Source organism: Hemiscyllium ocellatum, chromosome 30 (assembly GCF_020745735.1).
Source record: "Hemiscyllium ocellatum isolate sHemOce1 chromosome 30, sHemOce1.pat.X.cur, whole genome shotgun sequence".
In the NCBI taxonomy this organism is placed as follows: domain Eukaryota; kingdom Metazoa; phylum Chordata; class Chondrichthyes; order Orectolobiformes; family Hemiscylliidae; genus Hemiscyllium; species Hemiscyllium ocellatum.
In genome coordinates, this window is record NC_083430.1 from 24527941 (window position 1) to 24549441 (window position 21501).

At 42.5% G+C, this 21501-nt stretch overlaps 1 protein-coding gene across 1 annotated transcript in view; it reads right to left on the reverse strand.

The window, feature by feature from the left end:
• rragca (Ras-related GTP binding Ca) overlaps window positions 1-21501 on the reverse strand; it is a 49778-nt gene that overhangs the window by 25906 nt on the left and 2371 nt on the right. The gene's annotated exons all lie outside the window — the stretch shown is intronic.

Genomic DNA, 21501 nt, shown 5'->3' on the forward strand with positions numbered 1-21501 from the left:
CTGAGCACCAATAGTGGACGGAAGAATGTCTATTCACATGGTGTTAATCAACCTGGCTTTTAACTGGATGGTGTCAACCTTCTTAAATGTTGTCAGAGGCTGCAGTTAGCCAGGCAAATATTCAAGTAAGTCATCATACTCCTGACTTGTGCCGTGTCGATGATAGACGGGCTTTGAGGTATAAGGTGGTGAGTTACATGTTGGAGGATTCTAACATCTGACTTGCTTTGTAGCCACATTATACTCTATGCTACTCTCTCCCCACCCCCACCCTCCCCTAGCTTATCTCTCCACGCTTTCAGGTTCACTGCCTTTATTCCTGACAAAGGGCTTTTGCCCGAAACGTCGATTTCTTTGCTTGCTGGATGGTGCCTGAACTGCTGTGCTCTTCCAGCACCACTGATCCAGAACAAATGTTTATGGTTAGGCCAGTTTGATATCTGGTCATTAAGAGTGGGGGCGCTCCTTAACTGTCCACCACCCTTCAAAACTGGATCTGACAGAACTGCCTAGCTTAGTTCAGATTTGTTTGCAGTCTATCCCATTTAGCACAATGATAGTGCCACACAAAATGATGAAATATCTTCACTCTGAAGGGACTTTGTCTCCATAAGAACTGTGTTGTCGTCACTCCTACAGATATGGTCCATGGACAGATGTAAGTGGTAGGTAGCGTTCTGAGAATATGGTCAAGTATAATGACATAGATGTAAAGTATGGAAACAGACCCTTCAGTCCAACCTGTCCATGCCGACCAGATATCCCAACCCAATCTAGTCCCACCTGCCAGCACCTGGCCCATATCCCTCCAAACTCTTCCTATTCAAATACCCATCCAAATGCCTCTTAAATGTTGCAATTGTACCAGCCTCCACCACACCCCCTGGCAGCTCACTCTGCATGAAAACGTTGCCCCATAGGTCTCTTTTATAATCATTCCCCTCACCCTAAACCTATGCCCTCTAGTTCTGGACTCCCTGACCCCAGGGAAAAGATTTTGCCTATTTACCCTATCCATGCCCCTCATGATTTTATAAACCTCTATAAAAGGTCACCCCTCAGCCTCCGACGCTCCAGAGAAAACAGCCCCAGCCTGTTCAGCCTTTCCCTATAGCTCAAATCCGCCAACCTTGGCAACATCCTTGTAAATCTTTTCTGAACCCTTTCAAGTTTCACAACATCTTTCCGATAGGAAGGAGACCAGAATTGCACACAATATTCCAAGAGTGGCCTAACCAGCGTCCTGTACAGCCACAACATGACCTCCCAACTCCTGTACTCAATACTCTGACCAATAAAGGAAAGCATACCAAACGCCTTCTTCACTATCCTATCTACCTGCAACTCCACTTTCAAAGAAGCTGTGAACCTGCACTCCGAGGTCTCTCTGTTCAGCAACACTCCCTAGGACCTTACCATTAAGTGTATAAGTCCTGCTAAGATTTGCTTTCCCAAAACGCAGCTCGCATTTATCTGAATTAAACTCCATCTGCCACTTCAGCCCATTGACCCATCTGGTCCAGATCCTGTTATAATCTAAGATAACCCTTTTCACTGTCCACTACACCCCCAATTTTGGTGCCATTTGCAAACTTACTAACTGTACCTCTTATGCTTTAACACTCATATTGATTCCTATTGGTGGTGGTACCTCAAACAGCAGATTTCCATGCCAGACCTGATGCCATAAGTCCAGATACAAAGCTGAGGACTTCCAGGAAAATTCCCTCCCAACTGTATAAAACTGCCACAACCTCTACTTTGTCTATCGGGCTGGTAGGACAACATACACTCAGGGAAGGTGATGCTGCTGTCTGGGACATTACGACTATGTTAGCCTGTTGCTTGGCATGTCTTTGCAGCACCTTTCCAAGTTTTGGTATGAGCTCTGTAGGCACAGAGGGCTTTGTAGAGTTAACAGAATGGGTTTTCCTGTGTCTAGATTGATTGCAGGTGGTTTCATTCCTTGGAGACTTTTTAAGCAGTCAATACAAGTGCATGGCATGCTTAGCAATCTCAGTCAGTTAAGAGTCAACCACATTGCTACAGATTTGGAATCCCATGTAGATCAGAACAGGTAAGGATAGCAATTTTCACTTCCCTAAAAGTGATTAGTGAATCAGATTTTTTTAAAAAAACAAATCGTTTCATAATCACTAAGGTTTTTAACTCAAACTTTTATTGAATTGCCAGAGGAATACTTGATTACAGTATATTGCAGAGGTATAGAAAGGTATGTTTTATTGTAAATATAAACTCTTTACACAAGATACAGGAGAATTGGGCCATTTAGCCCATCAAGTCTGCCCTGCCATTCAATCATGGCTGATGTTTCTCAATCCCATTTTCCTCCTTTTCCCTGTAACCTTTGAACTATACTAAATCAAGAACTTATTTATCTCTGTATTAAGCACACACAGTCATTTGGCATCCACAGCCTTCTGGGGCAACAGGTTTCAGGATTCTTTGGCTAAAGAAATTCATCTCTGATTCAAAGGTTCACCCCTTCACTCGGAGGCTGTGCCCTCAGATTCTAGTCTCTCCTTCAAATATCTTCCCCATTTCCATTCTAACCAGGCCTGTCAGTATTCTGCAAGTTTCACTGAAATCTCCCCTCAGCCTTCTGAACTCCACTGAGTATAGATCCAGGGTCCTCATCTGCTCCTTATATGACAAGCCCTTCACCCTCTGGTATCATTCCTGTAAACTTACACTGCAACCCTCTTCTCCCCACCCCCACACCAAAACCCTCCAAGGCCAGCACATCCTCCTTCACATACAAGGCCAAAACTGCTCAATATTCTATTCTAAAGGTGGTCGACCAGAGCTTTATACAGCCTCAGCAGTACATTGTATTCTAGCCCTTCTTGGAATGAAAACTAATATTGCATTTGTCTTCCTAACTGCCAAATGAGCCTGCATGGTTACCTTAGGAATCCTAGTTCAGGATTCTGTTAAGTACCTTGTTCTTCAGATTTCCAAAGCCTTTCCCCATTTAGAAAACAGTTCACAACTTTATTCTTCCTACCAGTCTATGTAAATTTACTTTCCCAGAGAGAGATCGCATTGCACCTGTCACTTTGTTCACTCTCCTACCCTGTCCAAGTATTTTTCTAAAGCCTTCTCACTTCAACATTCCCTGTCCTTCCTCCTATCTTTGTATCATTGATAAATGTAGCAACAATGCCCTCACTTCCTTTGTCCAGATTGTTAATGTATAACATGAATAGTTATGACCCCAACACTGACCACTGCAGAACTTCACAATCGCCAGCTGCCATCTCGAAAAAGACCCTTTTATCCCCAGATTCTAGCTTGTGCCAGTCAGCCAATGCTCTATGCCAACACCTTGTCCCTAACATCATGGGCTCTTAAATAATTTAGTAGCCTCTTGTGCAGCACCTTGTCAAAAGCCTTCTGGAAATCCAAACAGATCACGTGCACTGCCATTCCTTTGACTAACTTGCTCATTATTTCCTCAAAGAATTTAACAGATTTGTCAGGGATGAACACCCTTCGACAAAGTTGTTCTGACTCAGTTCTATATTACCATGCTGTTCAAAGTACTCCTCAAACTCAACTTGAACAATGCTCTCGAAAATCTTACCAATGACCAAAGTCAGGCTCCTGCCTTCCTCCCTTCTTTAAAAAAAAGTGTTACATTAGCCATTTTCCAGTCCTCTGGGACCCTCCCTGACTCTAGTGATTCTTTTAAAAAAAACTACAATCTCCTCCAGAACCCTAGGGTGTAGCCCACTTAGTATGGGTGATTAATCCACCAGAAATTTCAGGCTTCCCAGGACTTGCTCCTTTGTGATGGCCACAATGCTCACCTCTGTTCTCTGACTTTCAAAGTTCTGGTAAGCTACTGGTATCTACCACCATGAGGACTGATATAAAGTCACTATTCAGTTCCTCTGCTGAATCCTTGTTCACCATTACTTCTCCAACCTCATTTTCCAACGGTCCAAAATCCATTCTTGCCTCTTTCTTACCTTTTGGATATCCAAAATAAGCACTTGCAATCTTCTTTTATAATACTGTCCAGCTCACCCTCGTTTTATCTTCTCCCCCTTATTGCTTTTTTTAGTTATTCTCTCCTTTTTAAAAGGCTTCCCATTGTATTTTTTTCCTTTTATACTGTCCCGGACTTCTTTTGTCAGCCATGATTGCCTTGTTCTCCCCTTCATTTATTTTGTCTTCCTTCAGATGAATTGCTGTGCCTCCTGAATTACCCCGAGGAAATCCTACAATTGGTGTTTCACCACTTTCCTTGCTCGGCTCCCCTTCCAAGTAACTCTAGCCAACTCCTCCCTCATGACTTTGTAGTTACCTTTACCCAAATCGTAGTAAGCTCTCAAAATGCAGGGTGAATTCTATCATATCATGGTCACTGTACCCTAAGGGTTCCTGGACTTGAAGCTCATCATGAAGTCTGCCTCATTAGGGAACATCCACTTCTGGATTTGTGTAATGTGAGTTACGCACAAGCTAATCCAAAAACCAATCTTGCAAACGTTCCATGAATTCCTTTCCCAGTCATCTGCAACCAACCTGATTTCCCTCAGGCTACCTGCATACTGAATTTCCCCAAGGATCTTGTGTTGATGCCTTTCTTACATGGCTTTTCTATCTCCTGATTTTCTGGCCCACATACTACTTCTAGGATGTCTATACATAACTCCCATCAGGATTTTTTCTTTTGCAGTTCCTGGTCTCCACCCTACACGCATTTATATGACTTCTGACACTATATTGCTTCTTGCTATTGGTGTTATTGCATTTCTTGCTAAGGCAGCAATCTGAACTCCTTTGCCTATCCTTTCTAAAGGCCAACCTTGGATATTTAGTTCCCAGCCCTGGTCCGTTATACCGACGTTTGTGCGGTGCCCACATCATACCCACCAAACTTCAATCGGTGCTACAAACTCATTTAACTTTGTGTACTGTGTGCATTTACGCACAATATCCTCAATCATGCATTGAACAACTCCCTTTTTATGAGAAGTGAGGACTGCAGATACTTGAGATCGGAGTCAAGAGTGTGGTGCTGAAAGGGCACAGGTCAGCCAGCATCCGAGGAGCAGGAGATTCAACGTTTTGGGCAAAAGCCCTTCATACCTGATTAAGGGCTTGTGCTCAAAATGTCGATTTTCGTCCTCAGATGCTGCCTAATCTGCGGTGCTCTTCCAGCACCACATACTTGACTCCCACCTCCCTTTTTATAGCTGTCCTATTATCTGCCATGCCTGAAGTTATATTTGAGCCTTTTTACACTGTCCTATTACATAATCTTAAAACCTTAATAATGTCTGCCGAGTCATACAAATGTTTATTGGAAAAAAGTGATGCAGATATTAATTATGATTTTGTTGGCCCTGTGATTCTTCATATTCAGACTTTGGGCTCTTTTTGCTTTTGGTCATGTAACACTGTGCTCAAACACTACGTAGGACAAACAGGAAGAAAGTTAGCCACCAGGATACATGAACACCAGCTAGCCACAAAAAGACACGACCCTCTCTCCTTCGTAGCCCTATGCACGGATAAAAAAACCATTTCGACTGGGACAACACATCTATCCTGGGACAGGCTAAGCAAAGACATGCCAGAGAATTCCTAGAGGCTTGGCACTCCAACCACAACGCCATAAACACAGATCTAAATGCCCATCTATCAACCCCTCAGAAAATGAAGAAATGACATCACCACAAACCCCAGGAACCCCATCCAGGAAAAAAAAGATATAATAGAAAGCAGGAGGCAACAGCTTCGCTTCACTTGGAAGTCGCCACTGATGATGTTACCTATCCAGGTAATGAAACGTCTGGATATCAAACCTGCAGCTCAGTGAGCAAACCTACACCCTAAAGTGTGCTCAAAAAAGCTGGCTTTCGTTTAGCTTTTTATAATATTTTGCCAGAGTATTAAAACCTGAAAACTAATGGCTTGTTATTTTTACATTTTTGTGGATTGACATAATACACCTGATCACTACAAGTACAGCAGAAACAATAGCTTTTCATGAATTTTCATCCTAAGAAATGAATGTCATCCTTTACATCTGTCTCTAAAAGTTTAAGTAATAAAATGTAAAAATGTAAAATTTAAGTTAGAGGAGATTACATTTACATTTCAGAAGGTTTCTAAAAAATCAGTTGATAAATCAAAAACTGAATGTCTTACCAGTAAAACAAAGAACTTTTTTCTATATCCCATCCATGAGAAAAAGAAAACAAATGCTCAAATCAATTAAGTTAAACAGTTAACCATCAAATATAAAACCACCCAAAAAAAATTTGAAAATGAATTTGCTGGTCTTCAATTATTTTGCGGGTTACAATTGTACTTCAATGACAGACAGTATAGAGAATGAGAAATTTCTTAACAGGCATCATTGTGCACAAGTTCATTTTACAGCATACCAGAAATTGGAGGGACTGACTTTGTAATAAGTCTGGTTTAATATATCACTTCCAGAATGCACTTCTATTGTGAATAAATACATTAGCTAATCCTCTGATTGACACACAACATACCAGCATGAACATTTAAGCATAGTACAAAAGAAATCACTCATGGCCAACTAGTACAGACCATAATCATATGGACGCTAGGCAAGAACAAAAAGCTCAGAAGTGTTAGAACTCAAATCAAGGATACTGTCTGATATTTCTTCAGATAAAAACAATTTTTTAGAAAAGTATTTGATCTTCGTCATACTCACTTGGGTTTCATCAATAACTATATGTGAAGTATGGCATCTCATGATGCAGGAGTAATGAGACTCACCAAATGGATCAGAAAGGAAAAAAAATGATTTGGCAGTGATGGGACCAGGGGATAGCAGTGTTGAGAAGAGGGGGAGGGTGGGTGATAGCTGCCCAAGACTAATGTTTACTTATTAACAAATTACTAACTTGTAGCACCTCTTCAGTCTATAGCACAAACTGGAATCCCATCCTTTCAACTACTAGTGTCAACTATAATTTGAAGTGGCATTCTGAATATATGTTCATAAACTACAATGCTTAAAAATAGACAAAATAAACCTTTCAGCAACACCTTACAATGTCCTAATTCTATAGTATGATTGTTTAAAAAGCAGGTAATACTCCCCAATACAATGCAACTGTAAGCAAGTTTTACAATCTGTTTTCCTTCCAAGAGTTGGAAGGATCAATTCATAAAGAGCATTTAGATTAGATTCCCTACTCTTGGAAGGAACACAGATTGTAAAGCTTACTTACAGTTGCATTGTATTGAGGAGTAACACCTGTTTTTTAAACAAAGCAAGTTGATATTGACCTTCGAAAGATAAAATTCTAATCACCATTCATACAAAAATTTAAGAACTAAACTAGCAAGCCACTAAACTCAAAGGTTCAAATTTTACAAGTGTTCTATATTTGGAGTACTTTGAAAATCAATGCCTTTCAAAAACTCACCAAGCATATGAATTGGGTCTGTTGGCTTCTATATTCTTTATGATTTAGTGGAAAAAATACAAGACAGTCCATTGCAAGCCACTGTGAGCTCAATTTTTTACAATACAGATTGAAGAGTAAATGCAGGTTGGGTAAAAGAGGAAAAGAACAAAAGAGGAAGAAAGCTTAACCATAAATCTACATAACAGCTCAGCTTTGTGTTTGCCTCTGACTGACCTGCATGGCAATGTTTTGTTTCCATTTTAGGAAATTTCAAATAGGAAAACAATTTAACAGGGAAAGTGTTTCACTCCATGAATCTCACAATCAAGCCCAGAGAAACCCAGGAAAGACATGTGTATTTATATGACTAAGAATTTGCAGTTTCACTTCACACCAGGCCTTCAGTTACTTACCATTACTGTTGCTCAAATTAGTCAGTCCTCCACCACAGCGCTCATCTCCAAGTCTATAAACCACAGACTTGAAAAGATATGACAGACAACTGATTTACTCATCTCTGTACACAACCATATGCTCCCTCAAATTATTCCTAACTTAACTGATCACCCAACTTCCCCTCCAAGTCACGATGTTCGCCATTCTCTTCAGCTGTTTTTTTCATCCAAAACCCCCTCTTCAAATAGTCAACCTTTGATGCCATTGTCCTTTGTAAGCTACTGCCCCACTTCCTGCCTTACCTCACCAAAATCCTTGAATACATGCTAGTGCCACACAAATAAATGCTTCCAATCAGGTTTATACCTTTACCACCGAACACAACCAGAAACTTACAAGTGATACAAAAGTTATCAAATTCACAAAAAATATCTAATGACGATTGTTTCTTGTCCTTTTCTACTTTGTTGCAACCAGTGACACAAACTATTACACCAAAATGGCCCCCTCCATCAGTCAGGAGATGTTGACGGATGATTGCATAATGTTCAGCACAACCCACTCTATTCCTCAGATACTGAAGCAGTCTGTGTTCATAATCAGCAAAACTAGGTCAAAATCCTGGAATTCCCCAACACCACTGTGGATGCCCCTAGATATTAAGGACTGCAGTGATTTAAGGCTGACCATCTTTTCAATGTGAATGACTGCTGATTTAGCCAACAAGAAAGTTTTTTTTAAATTAAAAGGGCAAATGCAATTAGCTATTTACCTATATTTATAGAGTCAATATTAGACCACACTACACTTCTAGGAGTAATGTGAACTGCAGTGGAACACTGGACCTAAAAGCAAATACTGTATCATTCAATTTACCAAACAGCTCTGAGAACATCCAGTTGCACTGAGACTTAGTAACTTTTACTCCCTATATTTCAGATTCAAAAAGGAGGATGTGGTCAGAAATCAAGAGTACAGTTAGAAACAGATCACTGATAGTTGGATTTAGTCCAAAGCCAGTTTCATAGTCAGAGTCATAGAGATGTACCAGCATGGAAACAGACCCTTCAGTCCAACCCGTCCATGCCAACCAGATATTCCAACCCAATCTAGTCCCACCTGCCAGCACCTGGCCCATATCCCTCCAAACCCTTCCTATTCATATACTCATCCAAATGCCTCTTAAAATGTTGCAGTTGTACCAGCCTCCAACACATCCCCTGGCAGCTCATTCCATGCACGTATCACCCTCTGCGTGAAAGCATTGCCCCCTTAGGTCCCTTTTATATCTTTCCCCTCTCACCCTAAACCTATGCCCTCTAGTTCTGGACTCCCCAACCCTAGGGAAAAGATTTTGCCTATTTATCCTATCCATGCCCCTCAATTTTGTAAACCTCTATAAAAGGTCACCCCTCAGCCTCCGACGCTCCAGAGAAAACAGCCCCAGCCTGTTCAGCCTTTCCCTATAGCTCAAATCCTCCAACCCTGGCAACATCCTTGTGAATCTTTTCTGAACCCTTTCAAGTTTCACAACATCTTTCCAATAGGAAGGAGACCAGAATTGCACACAATATTCCAATAGTGGCCTAACCAATGTCTTGTACAGCCGCAACATGACCTCCCAACTCCTGTACTCAATACTCTGACCAATAAAGGAAAGCATACCAAACGCCTTCTCCACTATCCTATCTACCTGCGACTCCACTTTCAAGGAGCTGTGAACCTGCACTCCAAGGTCTCTTTGCTCAGCAACACTCCCTAGGACCTTACCATTAAGTGTACAAGTCCTGCTAAGATTTGCTTTCCCAAAACGCAGCAGCTCGCATTTATCTGAATTAAACTCCATCTGCCACTTCTCAGCCCATTGGCCCATCTGGTCCAGATCCTGTTGTAATCTGAGGTAACCTTCTTCACTGTCCACTACACCTCCAATTTTGGTGTCATCCACAAACTTACTAACTGTACCTCTTATGCTCGCTTCCAAATCATTTATGTAAATGACAAAAGGTAGAGGGCCCAGCACAAATCCTTGTGGCACTCCACTGGTCACAGGCCTCCAGTCTGAAAAACCACACCCCACCACCACCCTCTGTCTTCTATCTTCGAACCAGTTGTGTCCAAATGCTAGCTCTCCCTGTATTCCATGAGATCTAACCTTGCTAATCAGTCTCCCATGGGGAACCTTGTCAAACGCTTTGCTGAAGTCCAATTGGGTCACATCTATTGCTCTGCCCTCAATCTTCTTTGTTACTTCTTCAAAACACTCAATCAAGTTTGAGACATGATTTCCCACGCACAAAGCCATGTTGACTATCCTGAATCAGTCCTTGCCTTTCCAAATACATGTACATCCTGTCCCTCAGGATTCCCTCCAATAACTTGCCCACCACCGAGGTCAGGCACACTGCTCTATAGTTCCCTGGCTTGTCCTTACCACCCTTCTTTAACTGTGGCACCACGTTAGCCAACCTCCAGTCTTCCAGCACCTCACCTGTGACCATCAATTATACAAATATCTCAGCAAGAGGCCCAGCAATCACTTCTCTAGCTTCCCACAGAGTTCTCGGGTACACCTGGGATCAGGTCCTAGGGATGTATCCACTATTAACCATTTCAAGACATCCAGCACTTCCTCCTCTGTAATCTGGACATTTTGCAAGATGTCACCATCTATTTCCCTAGTCTATATCTTCCATATCCTTTTCCACAGCAAATACTGATACAAAATATTCATTTAGTATTTCCCCCATTTGCTGTGGCTCCACACAAAGGCCACCTTGCTGATCTTTGAGGGGTCCTATTCTCTCCCTAGTTACCCTTTTGTCCTTAATATATTTGTAAAACCCCTTTGGATTCTCCTTAATTCTATTTGCCAAAGCTATGTCCCTGTTTTGCCCTCCTGATTTCCCTCTTAAGTATACTCCTACTGCCTTTATACTCTAAGGCATCACTCGATCTATCCTGTCTATACCTGACATATGCTTCCTTCTCTTTCTCAACTAAACCCTCAATTTCTTTAGTCATCCAGCATTCCCTATACCTACCAGCCTTTCCTTTCACCCTGACAGGAATATACTTTCTCTGGATTCTTGTTATCTCATTTCTGAAGGCTTTCCATTTTCCAGCCGTCCCTTTACCTGCAAACATCTGCCTCCTGTCAGCTTTTGAAAGTTAATACTGGCCTTTCTCCAATTTAGAACTTCAACTTTTAGATCTGGCCTATCCTTTTCCATCACTATTTTAAAACGAATAGAATTATGGTCACTGGTCCCAAAGTGTTCCCCCACTGACACCTCAGTCACCTGCTCCGCCTTATTTCCCAAGATTAGGTCAAGTTTTGCACCTTCTCTAGTAGGTACTAAGAAATTCCTTTCCATCTAAACCTTTAACACTATGGCAGTCTCAGTCGATGTTTGGAAGTGTTGACATCATTTAACTAATACAACTGAATTTTTCAGCTAAGGTTTTTGAACAATAAATTATGTCAGCCTCTGCTCATAATACCTTAATTTCAAGAACTAACAGAGGATCTGAAAGTAATGAAAGAATTCCCCTACCTGCACAGCTGCATCATGGGTGCCACCACTAACCAGGAAGTATAAATACGAAAAGAAAACACAAATGAACTGTCGAGATGCACGAAGAGTAAAGTTGTGATATGGGTACTGGAAACACAAATGTCACAACTTTAAAGACTCAGCAAATTTAATCTGAGTACTGGGGGCAAGGAAAAAGCCCCAAATTTGTAACAGGAGATTCAGAGTTCTGAAGAGGAGTCACTTCAGCCTTCTCACATTAACTATTTCGCTCTACAGAGATGCTGTCAGACCTGTTATTTCCTCAAGCTTTGTTTATACTTCAGATTTCCAGTGCCTTCAGTATTTTGCTTTTAAATCGAAAAATTCCATGCAATTTCCAATGCAATCAAGAGCAATGATTTATATACCTATTGAAAGAAAAGCCCAGGATAACCACCTGCACTTTCAAAGTACAATGACATAAAATATCCCAAGGTACTTCATAGAAGCACTATGAAAATGACACTGAACCATACAAGGATTTATTGGGTCAAAGAGGTAAGGCACATCTTAAAATAGGAAAAGATCATAGAAAGAGACATCCAGAATTTACATACTAGACAACTAAAAAAAAAACTAGATTAGAGTGGTGCTGAAAAAGCACAGCAGGTCAGGCAGCATCCAAGGAGCAGGAAAAATCGATGTTTCGGGCAAAAGCCCTTCATCAGGAATAGAGGCAGAGTGCCTGCAGAGTGGAGAGATAAATGAGGGTGGGGATGGGAGTGGGGAGAAAGTAGCAGAGTACAATAGGTAAATGGGGGGAGTGGGGGGAAAGAGGTGAAGGTGGAGTGGATAGGTGGAAAGGAAGATAGGCAGGTTGGACAGGTCATGAGGGCAGTGCTGAGCCGGAAGGTTGGAGCGGGGGGGGGGGGGGGGGGGGGGGGTATGGAGAGAAGGGGAAAGAGGAAACTGGTGAAATCCACATTGATGCCATGGGGTTGAAGTCTTCCGAGGCAGAAGATAAGGCGTTCTTCCTCCAGGCGTCGGGTGGTGAAGGAGGCGCGGTGGAGGTGGCCCAGGACCTGCATGTCCACCAGCAATAGAAAAACAAAACAACGAAAATTGGATGTTCAAAGGCCAGAATGAAATCATACAAATTCCTCAAGGATTGTGGTGCCAGAGGAAATTACTGAGGGTGGGGGCAAGAGACAATGGATAGGAAAGGGTTTTGAAAATAAGGGTGAGAATTTTAATGCCCAGATGTTGGTAAATCCAGAGCCAGCCTAGGCTAGTGACTGAAAAAGGTGATAAGATCAATAAAATTTGGTTCAAGTTAAATATGGGTAAAATTCTACTGACCCCAGACTTAGAGCGCATAGTGTGAGAGATTAGTCAGAAGCATGCTGAATTGGTTAAACAGTTAAATACTGTATACAAAATAAGGGTTTCAGTAACATGAGCTGGCACAGGGGCTGATGCAAGCAACATAATGGAGGTGGAAATAAGCAGTCACGATATGAGAAGCTCCTATCAGGGTCCAACATGACATGAAGGTTCTGAACAGACTGGTATCATCTCAAGACTTGCTGGGAGACTAACAGTGTCAATGAATGGGAAACCCAGTTTGGAGAATATATCAAAAACAATGGCTTAGTTTTCTCAGTACTGAAATGGGAGGATATTTCCGTTCATTTAGCAGTGGGTGTCACAGAAGAGTAGGAGTCAGGACATCATGCTAGGTTGAACAGGGCGCTGATGAGGCCATTTTGAGTACTGTGTACAGTCCTGGTCATCCTGCTATAGGAAGATTATTATTAAATTGGAGAGAATACAGACAGGATTTACAAGGATGTTACCAGGACTGGAGGGTTTGAGTTTTGGGGAGAGGCTGGGATTTTTTTCCTTCCTGCAGCTCAGGAGGTTGAAGGGTGAAAAAGATATTTATAAAATGATGAGGGGAATAGATAAAGGTGAATAGCTAAGGTCTTTTCTCAAGTGCATTCAAAACCAGAAGGCATAATTTTAAAAGTGAGAGAAGCAAGATTTAAAAAAAAATTAAAGACAGCTTTTGCATAGAGGGTGGCTCGTATGTGGAATGACCTGCCAGAGGAAGTGGTAGATGCAGGCACAGTAACAACATTTAAAAGATTTGGACAGGTACACGAATAGGAAAGTGTTGTTACGAAAGCAACACATCTGAATAAAAACTAAAAGAACTGCAGATGCTGTAAATCAAAAACAAAAATGGAAATAGCTGACAAAGCTCAGGTCTGGCAGAAACTTTGGATTGAAATCAGTTAACATTTCAGGTGGAATGTGTGCACGTGCGCATACGTGTATATGGAGTAAACAATAGGTGGGGATAGATCCCAAAGAGACAGAACAGCAATTGGGTAGACAAAAGCAGTGGATAACGATCTGACTAACAGGATGAATAGCAATTAATGTGGGCTCTCAGTGCCTAACAATAGCTGGTGTGTAACAGCAGACTGAGATCGCAGGGGTGGGAAAGTGGGAATGATGGAAGATTGAAGGAGGGTGTCCTGGAGAAAACAGTCCCTGCAGAAAGCTGACAAGGAAGGGTAAGGGATTGTGCATGGTGGCAGCAGAAATGCTGGTTAATGATCCTCTGGATTTGAACACTGGTGGGATGGTAGACAAGGAGAAGGGGTACTCGCACATCGTTGCGAAGGGAAGAAAAAGTGTAAGGGCTGCAGTGCAGGAGATGGGTTGGATGTGGCTGAGGGTCCTGTCAATAGGGAGATTCCTTGATTGAGGAAAGTGGTAGACATTTTGGAGGCTCCCTTGTCAAAGTTGGCATCACTGGTATGGATTGAGGATTGGCTGTCTGACAAAAGGCAGAGAGTTGGGATAAAAAGGTTCTTTTACAGAATGGCAGCCGGTGACAAGTGGTGTCCCGCAGGGTTCAGTGTTGGGGCCGCAGCTATTCACATTATATATTAATGATCTGGATGAAGGGACTGGGGGCATTCTAGTGAAGTTTGCCGATGATCCGAGGTTAGATGGACAGGCAGGTAGTACTGAGGAAGTGGGGAGGCTGCAGAAGAATCTAGACAGTTTGGGAGAGTGGTCCAGGAAATGGCTGATGGAATTCAACATGAGCAAATGCGACATCTTGCACTTTGGAAAAAAGAATATAAGCGTGGACTACTTTCTAAAACAGTGAGAAATTTCGTAAAGCCAAAGTACAAAGGGATCTTGGAGTGCTAGTCGAGGATTCTCTAAAGGTAAACATGCAGGTTGACTCCGTGATTAAGAAAGCGAATCCAATGCTGTCACTTATCTCAAGAGGGTTGGAATATAAAAGCACCGTTGTGCTACTGAGACTTTATAAAGCTCTGGTTAGGCCCCATTTGGAATACTGTGTCCAGTTTTGGTCCCCAAACCTCAGGAAGGACATACTGGCACTGTCCAGCAGAGATTCACATAGATGATCCCTGGAATGGTAGGTCTACCATACGAGGAACGGCTGAGGATCCTGGGATTGTATTCATTGGAATTTAGAAGATTAAGGGGAGATCTAATAGAAACTTACAAGGTAATACATGACTTGGAAAGGGTGGACGCTAGGAAATTGTTTCTGTTAGACGAGGAGACTAGGACCCGTGGACACAGCCTTAGAATTAGAGGGGGTCAATTCAGAACAAATGCGGAGACATTTCTTCAGCCAGAGTGGTGGGCCTGTGGAATTCATTGCTGCAGAGTACAGTGGAGGCTGGGACGCGAAATGTCTTCAAGGCAGAGATTGATAAATTCTTGATGTCACAAGGAAGGGCGGGCTACGGTGAGAATGTGGGTAAGTGGAGTAGAAATGCCCAGCCATGACTGAATGGCAGAGTGGACTCGATGGGCCGAATGGCCTTACTTCCACTCCTATGTCTTATGGTCTTATGAGAACAAATGCAATGAAGATGGAAGAATGGAATGTCTTTACAGGAAACAGGGTGTGAGGATGTATAGTTCAGGTAACTGTGGGAGTCAGTGGGCTTGAACTGATATCAGTAGCCAGTCTATACCCAGAAATGGAAACTGGTGTCATGGAAGGGGAGGGAGGAGTCAGATGGACCAGGAGAAGGAAAGAGGGAGTGGAAATTGGAAGCGAAATTGATTAACGTTTCCAATTCTAATCAAGAGGCAGGCAATGTTATCATCGATATACTGGAGAAAATGTTGTGGGTGGAGGCTGGAATAGGACTGGAACAAGGAATGTTCCATGTACCCATGAAGAGGCGCATACCTGGGCTCATGCATGCACCCACAGACACCTCTCTGACCTGAAGAAAATGACAGGATTTGGGAGAAAAGTTGTTCAGGGTGAGGATGAGCTCAGCCAGGTGGAGGAGGCAGGTGGTGGATGGAGATGGTACAGGCCTTTTTTCCAGGAAGAGGCAGAGAGTCCTGAGACATTTTGGTGGAGGATGGACATGTAAAGGAAGTGCATGTCCATGGTAAAGAGGCAGCAGCTGGAGCCCGCAAACTGGAAGTTCTGAAACTGGCATAAAGCATCAGAGGAATCGCGAATGTAGGTGAGCATGGCCTGGACCAGAGAAGAAAAGACGAGTCAAAGTAGAGATAAGTTGTGAGAGGCAGGAGCAGGCAGAAACAATTAGTCTGCTCAGACAGTCCTGATTGTGAATTTTAGAAAGGAGGTTTTAGCAAGCTGCATGGGGTTACAGGAAAATCAGCTACGAGGCAGTTGGCAGGGGGAAATCACCAGATGAAGTGAGGTTGGTGACCGTAGTTGGCACAATGACCTGATATTCCAATGTGGAATCATGGTCCGGGAGAGATAGAAGCTATCTGCAATATAGAGGTCAGTCCACCAAGCTACAGCAGCACCACCCTCGTGGCCAACACATCTTCAACTCTGAAACCAGGATCAAATGTGAATTCAAGGTGATAAGACGACTGCCACTTTCCCTAAAACTGTCAAAAAAGTGTTTGTTCTTTAAAATGAAAATCAGGAAATTTAAAAAAAAGGTCCTAGAAAGCCAAAATCCAAGAGTAACTAAACAAAATAAGACCATAAGAGACAGGAATAGAAGGAAGGCCATTTGGCCCATCGAGTCCACTCCGCCATTTAATCATGGCTGATGGGCATTTCAACTCCACTCACCCATACTTCTTTAATTCCTTATGAGATCAAGAATTTATCAATGGTTGCCTTGAAGACATTTAACATCCCGGCTTCCGCTGTGCTCCGTGACAATGAATTCCACAGGCCCACCACTCTCTGGCTAAAGAAAAGTCTCATTTCCATTCTAAATTGACCTCCTTTAATTCTTAGTCTCCCTGCCTTACAGAAACAATTTCTCAGCGTCCACCCTTTCTAAGCCATGCATTATCTCATAAGTTTCTATTAGATCTCCTCTCACCCTTGTAAACTCGAATAAATACAATCCCAGGATCATCAGCCGATCATCGTATGTTAGGCCTACCACTCCAGGGATCATCCGTGTGAATCTCCACTGGGCATGCTCCAGTGCCAGTATGTCCTTCCTCAGAATTGGACACAGTATTCTAAATGGGGCCTAAACAGAGCTTTATAAAGTCTCAGTAGCACATCGCTGCTTTTATATTCCAACCCCCGAGATAAGTGACAACATTGCATTCGCTTTCTTAATCACCTGCATGTTTACCTTTAGAGAATCTTTGACTAGCACTCCCAGATCCCTTTGTACTTTGGCTTTATGAATTTTCTCCCTGTTTAGAAAGTAGTCCATGCTTATATTCTTTTTTCCAAAGTGCAAGACCTTGCATTTGCTCACATTGAACTTCAGCAGCCATTTCCTGGACCACTCTCCCAAACTGTCTAGATCCTTCTGTAGCCTCCCCACTTCCTCAGTACTACCTGCCTGTCCACCTATCTTCGTATCATTGGCAAACTTCACTAGAATGCCCCCAGTCCCTTCATCCAGATCATTAATATATAACATGAACAGCTGCGGCCCCAACACTGAACCCTGCGGGACACCGCTTGTCACCGGCTGCCATTCCGAAAAAGAACTTTTTATCCGAACTCTCTGCCTTCTGTCAGACAGCCAATCCTCAATCCATAACAGTAGCTCACCTCGAACACCGTGGGCCCTCACCTTACGCAGCAGCCTCCCGTGTGGCACCTTATCAAAGGCCTTTTAGAAGTCTAGATAGACCACATCCATTGGGTTTCCCTAGTCTAACCTACTTGTCACCTCTTCAAAGAATTCCAACAGGTTTGTCAGGCACGACCTCCCCTTACTAAATCCATGCTGACTGGTTCTAATCTGACCCTGCTCTTCCAAGATTTTAGAAACCTCATCCTTAACAATGGATTCTAGAATTTTACCAACAACCGAGGTTAGGCTAATTGGCCTATAATTTTCCATCTTTTGTCTTGATCCTTTCTTGAACAAGGGGGTTACAACAGCGATCTTCCTATCATCCGGGACTTTCCCTGACTCCAGTGACTTTTGAAAGATCTCAACCAATGCCTCCGCTATTTCCTCATCCACCTCCCTCAGAACTCTAGGATGTAGTCCATCGGGGCCAGGCGATTTATCAATTTTAAGACCTTTTAGCTTTTCTAGCACTTTCTCTTTTGTAATGGTAACCATACTCAACTCAGCCCCTTGACTCCCTTTAATTGATGGGATATTACTCATGTCTTCCATTGTGAAGACTGACGCAAAGTACTTGTTAAGTTCTCCTGCTATTTCCTTATCTCCAATCACTAGGCTTCCAGCATCAGTTTGAAGTGGCCCAATGTCTACTTTTGCCTGTCGTTTGTTTCTTATGTATTGAAAGAAATTTTTACTATCATTTCTAATATTACTGGCTAGCCTACCTTCATATTTGATCCTCTCCTTCCTTATTTCTCTCTTTGTTATTCTCTGTTTGTTTTTATAGCTTTCCCAATCTTCTGGTTTCCCACTGCTCTTGGCCACTTTATAGGATCTCTCTTTTTCTTTTATACATTTCCTGACTTCCTTTGTCAGCCATGGCTGTCTAATCCCTCCCCGGATAATCTTTCTTTTCTTGGGGATGAACCTCTGTACAGTGTCCTCAGTTATACTCACAAACTCCTGCCATTTTTGCTCTACTGTCTTCCCTGCTAGGCTCTGCTTCCAGTCGATTTTCATCAGTTCCCCTCATGCCCTCATAATTACCTTTAACTGTAACACCATTACATCTGATTTTGCCTTCTCTCTTTCAAACTGCAGACTGAACTCTACCATATTATGATTGCTGCTTCCTAAGTGTTCCCTTACTTTAAGATCTTTTATAAAATCTGGTTCATTACATAGCACTAAGTCCAAATAGCCTGCTCCTTTGTGTGCTCCATGACAAGCTGTTCCAAAAAGCCATCCTGTAAGCATTCCATGAATTCCCTTTCTTTGAATCCACTGGCAACATTATTTACCCAGTCCACTTGCATACTGAAGTCCCCCATGATCACCGTGGCCTTGCCTTTCTGACATGCCTTCTCTATTTCCCAGTACATGTTGCACCTCTGGTCCTGACCACTGTTAGGTGGTCTGTACATAACTCCCACTATGGTTTTTTTTGCCTTTGTGGTTCCTCAATTCCACCCACACAGACTTCACATCATCCAACCCTATGTCATTCAGTGCCATATAGATTTAATTTTGTTCTTAACTAACAAGGCCACCCCACCCCTCTGCCCACCTCCCTGTCTTCGATAAGGTGTAAATCCTTGGATGTTTAACTGCCAGTCCTGAACCCCCTGCAACCAAATCTCTGATGATGCCTATCACATCATAATCATTCACGATAATGTGCTGTTAGTTCATCTACTTTGTTACGAATGCTATGCGCATTCAGATAAAGTGCCTTAATGCTAATATTCTTATCATTAGAGATATTGGAAGTCATAAGATGTCCTAAGTTATCCTTCCTTTTTGTTGCATTCCTAATCTGCCTCAAGGTTAAATCCACCTACATATATGCTATCCTCCTGCTTATCTTTCCATTTAACTCCATACTCCCTGTTGCTTTCCCTTTCCCCCAACTCAGAAGTTTAAAGTCCTACTGACCACCCTATCTATCCTCTTCGCTAGAACATTGGTACCAGATCAGTTCAGATGGAGACCGTCCCAACGGTACAGATCCCCCGGTTCCAAAACTGATGCCATTGCCCCATGAAATGGAATCCCTCTTTCCCACACCAATCCCTTAGCCATGTGTTAGTTCCCTAATTTTCTTATCCCTATGCCAATTGGCATGTGGCTCGGGCAGTAATCCGGAGATTATGACCCTTGAGGACCTGTACTTCAATTTCCTTCCTAGTGCTTGATAATCCCCAAATAGGTCCTCCACCCTAGCTTTGCCTATGTTGTTAGTACCAACGTAGACCACAACAACTAGATTCTCCCCCTCCCGCTCCAATATCCTTTCAAGCCAATCGAAGATGTCCCGCACCCTGGCACCGGGCAGGCAACATCACCATGCGAGACTCCCAATCCGGCTTGCATAGGATACTATCTGTCCCCCTAATTATAGAATCCCCTATAACAACTACTTGTCTTTTTGCTCCCCCCTCTTGAGTGGCCTTCTGCACAATGGTGCCGTGGTCAGCTGGCATGCATTGCAATAATGGAGGTCAAAACATTTATAACGTGTGAACTAAGCATAAAAGATGAACTTCATCCAAAGACAGACCAAAGTGGCCAAGATATGGCAAAAACTTGTATAATCTGTTAAACCAACATATTGTTGTGATTTCAGGAAGTATGTAGTGGTTACACGCTGACATGAATAAAATTGAAATAAGCAGATGGCTATTTACAATGAAAAGGAAATTACATTCATGTCAGGGCATGAAAATGATGTATTCTGATTACCTGATGTAAAGATTAGACAACACTAGACGGAGCATATCCTACCTAACAAATGTGAATATAATTTTTCTATAAAATCAACAGCAATACGACATATTTAAGACTATGAAAACAATTCTTTAAAAGTGATCACAATCACATAATACATTAATAGCACTTTTGTCGCAAAGCTTCCATGAAGCAAATGAATAGGAAAAGAATGGATGCAGCTATACAATGTTAACTGAGCACATAGCATGATAGGCGCAGAGCCGAGCTAACATGCAACTGATTACCACATATTGAGTCTTGACTTCATGAAGTCTCATGGCATCAGGTCAAACATGGGCTACAAATCTCCTAATGATCAGCAGCTCCTGCCTCAGGCCAATTAAAACTGGAGTTGGGAGGTCATGTTGTGACTATACAGGACATTGGTTAGGCCACTGTTGGAATATTGCGTGCAATTCGGGTCTTCTTCCTATCGGAAAGATGTTGTGAAACTTGAAAGGGTTCAGAAAAGATTTACAAGGATGTTGCCAGGGTTGGATGATTTGAGCTATAGGGAGAGGCTGGACAGTCTGTGGCTGTTTTCCCTGGAGCGGAGGCTGAGGGGCGATCTTATAGAGGTTTACAAAATTGAGGGGCATGGATAGGATAAATAGACAAAAAGTCTTTTCCCTGGGGTCAGGGAGTCCAGAACTAGAGGGCATAGGTTTAGGGTGAGAGGGGGAAGATATAAAACAGACCTAAGGGGCAACTTTTTCCACACAGAGGGTGGTACGTGTATGGAATGAGCTGCCAGAGGAAATGGTGGAGGCTGATGCAATTGCAACATTTAAAAGGCATTTGGATGGGTGTATGAATAGGAAGGGTTTGGAGGGGTATGGGGTAAGTGGGACTAGATTGGGTTGGGATATCTGGTCAGCATAGACGAGTTGGACCGAAGGGTCTGTTTCCATGCTGTACATCTCTACAACTCTATGTTGAGCTGAAAATGTGTTGCTGGCAAAGCACAGCAGGTCAGGCAGCATCCAAGAAGAGAATTGACGTTTCGGGCATGAGCACTATGTTGAGCACCATTTGAAAGAAACACTGAACACAGCAAGGGCACAAATGTATGTAAAGTGGCATGCGCAGCTACCATTAACCTAGTCCATAGACTACATCTATGACAAGTGGTCAAAGAACTAACAGGGAAAAGCTTATGATTTATCCTCTCCAATCTATTGTTACAGATACAGTCAATGACTGAATTAATAAGATTCATCACCACACAATCCATGTGAAGATGAAGTTCTTTCTTCATAGTGAAGATAT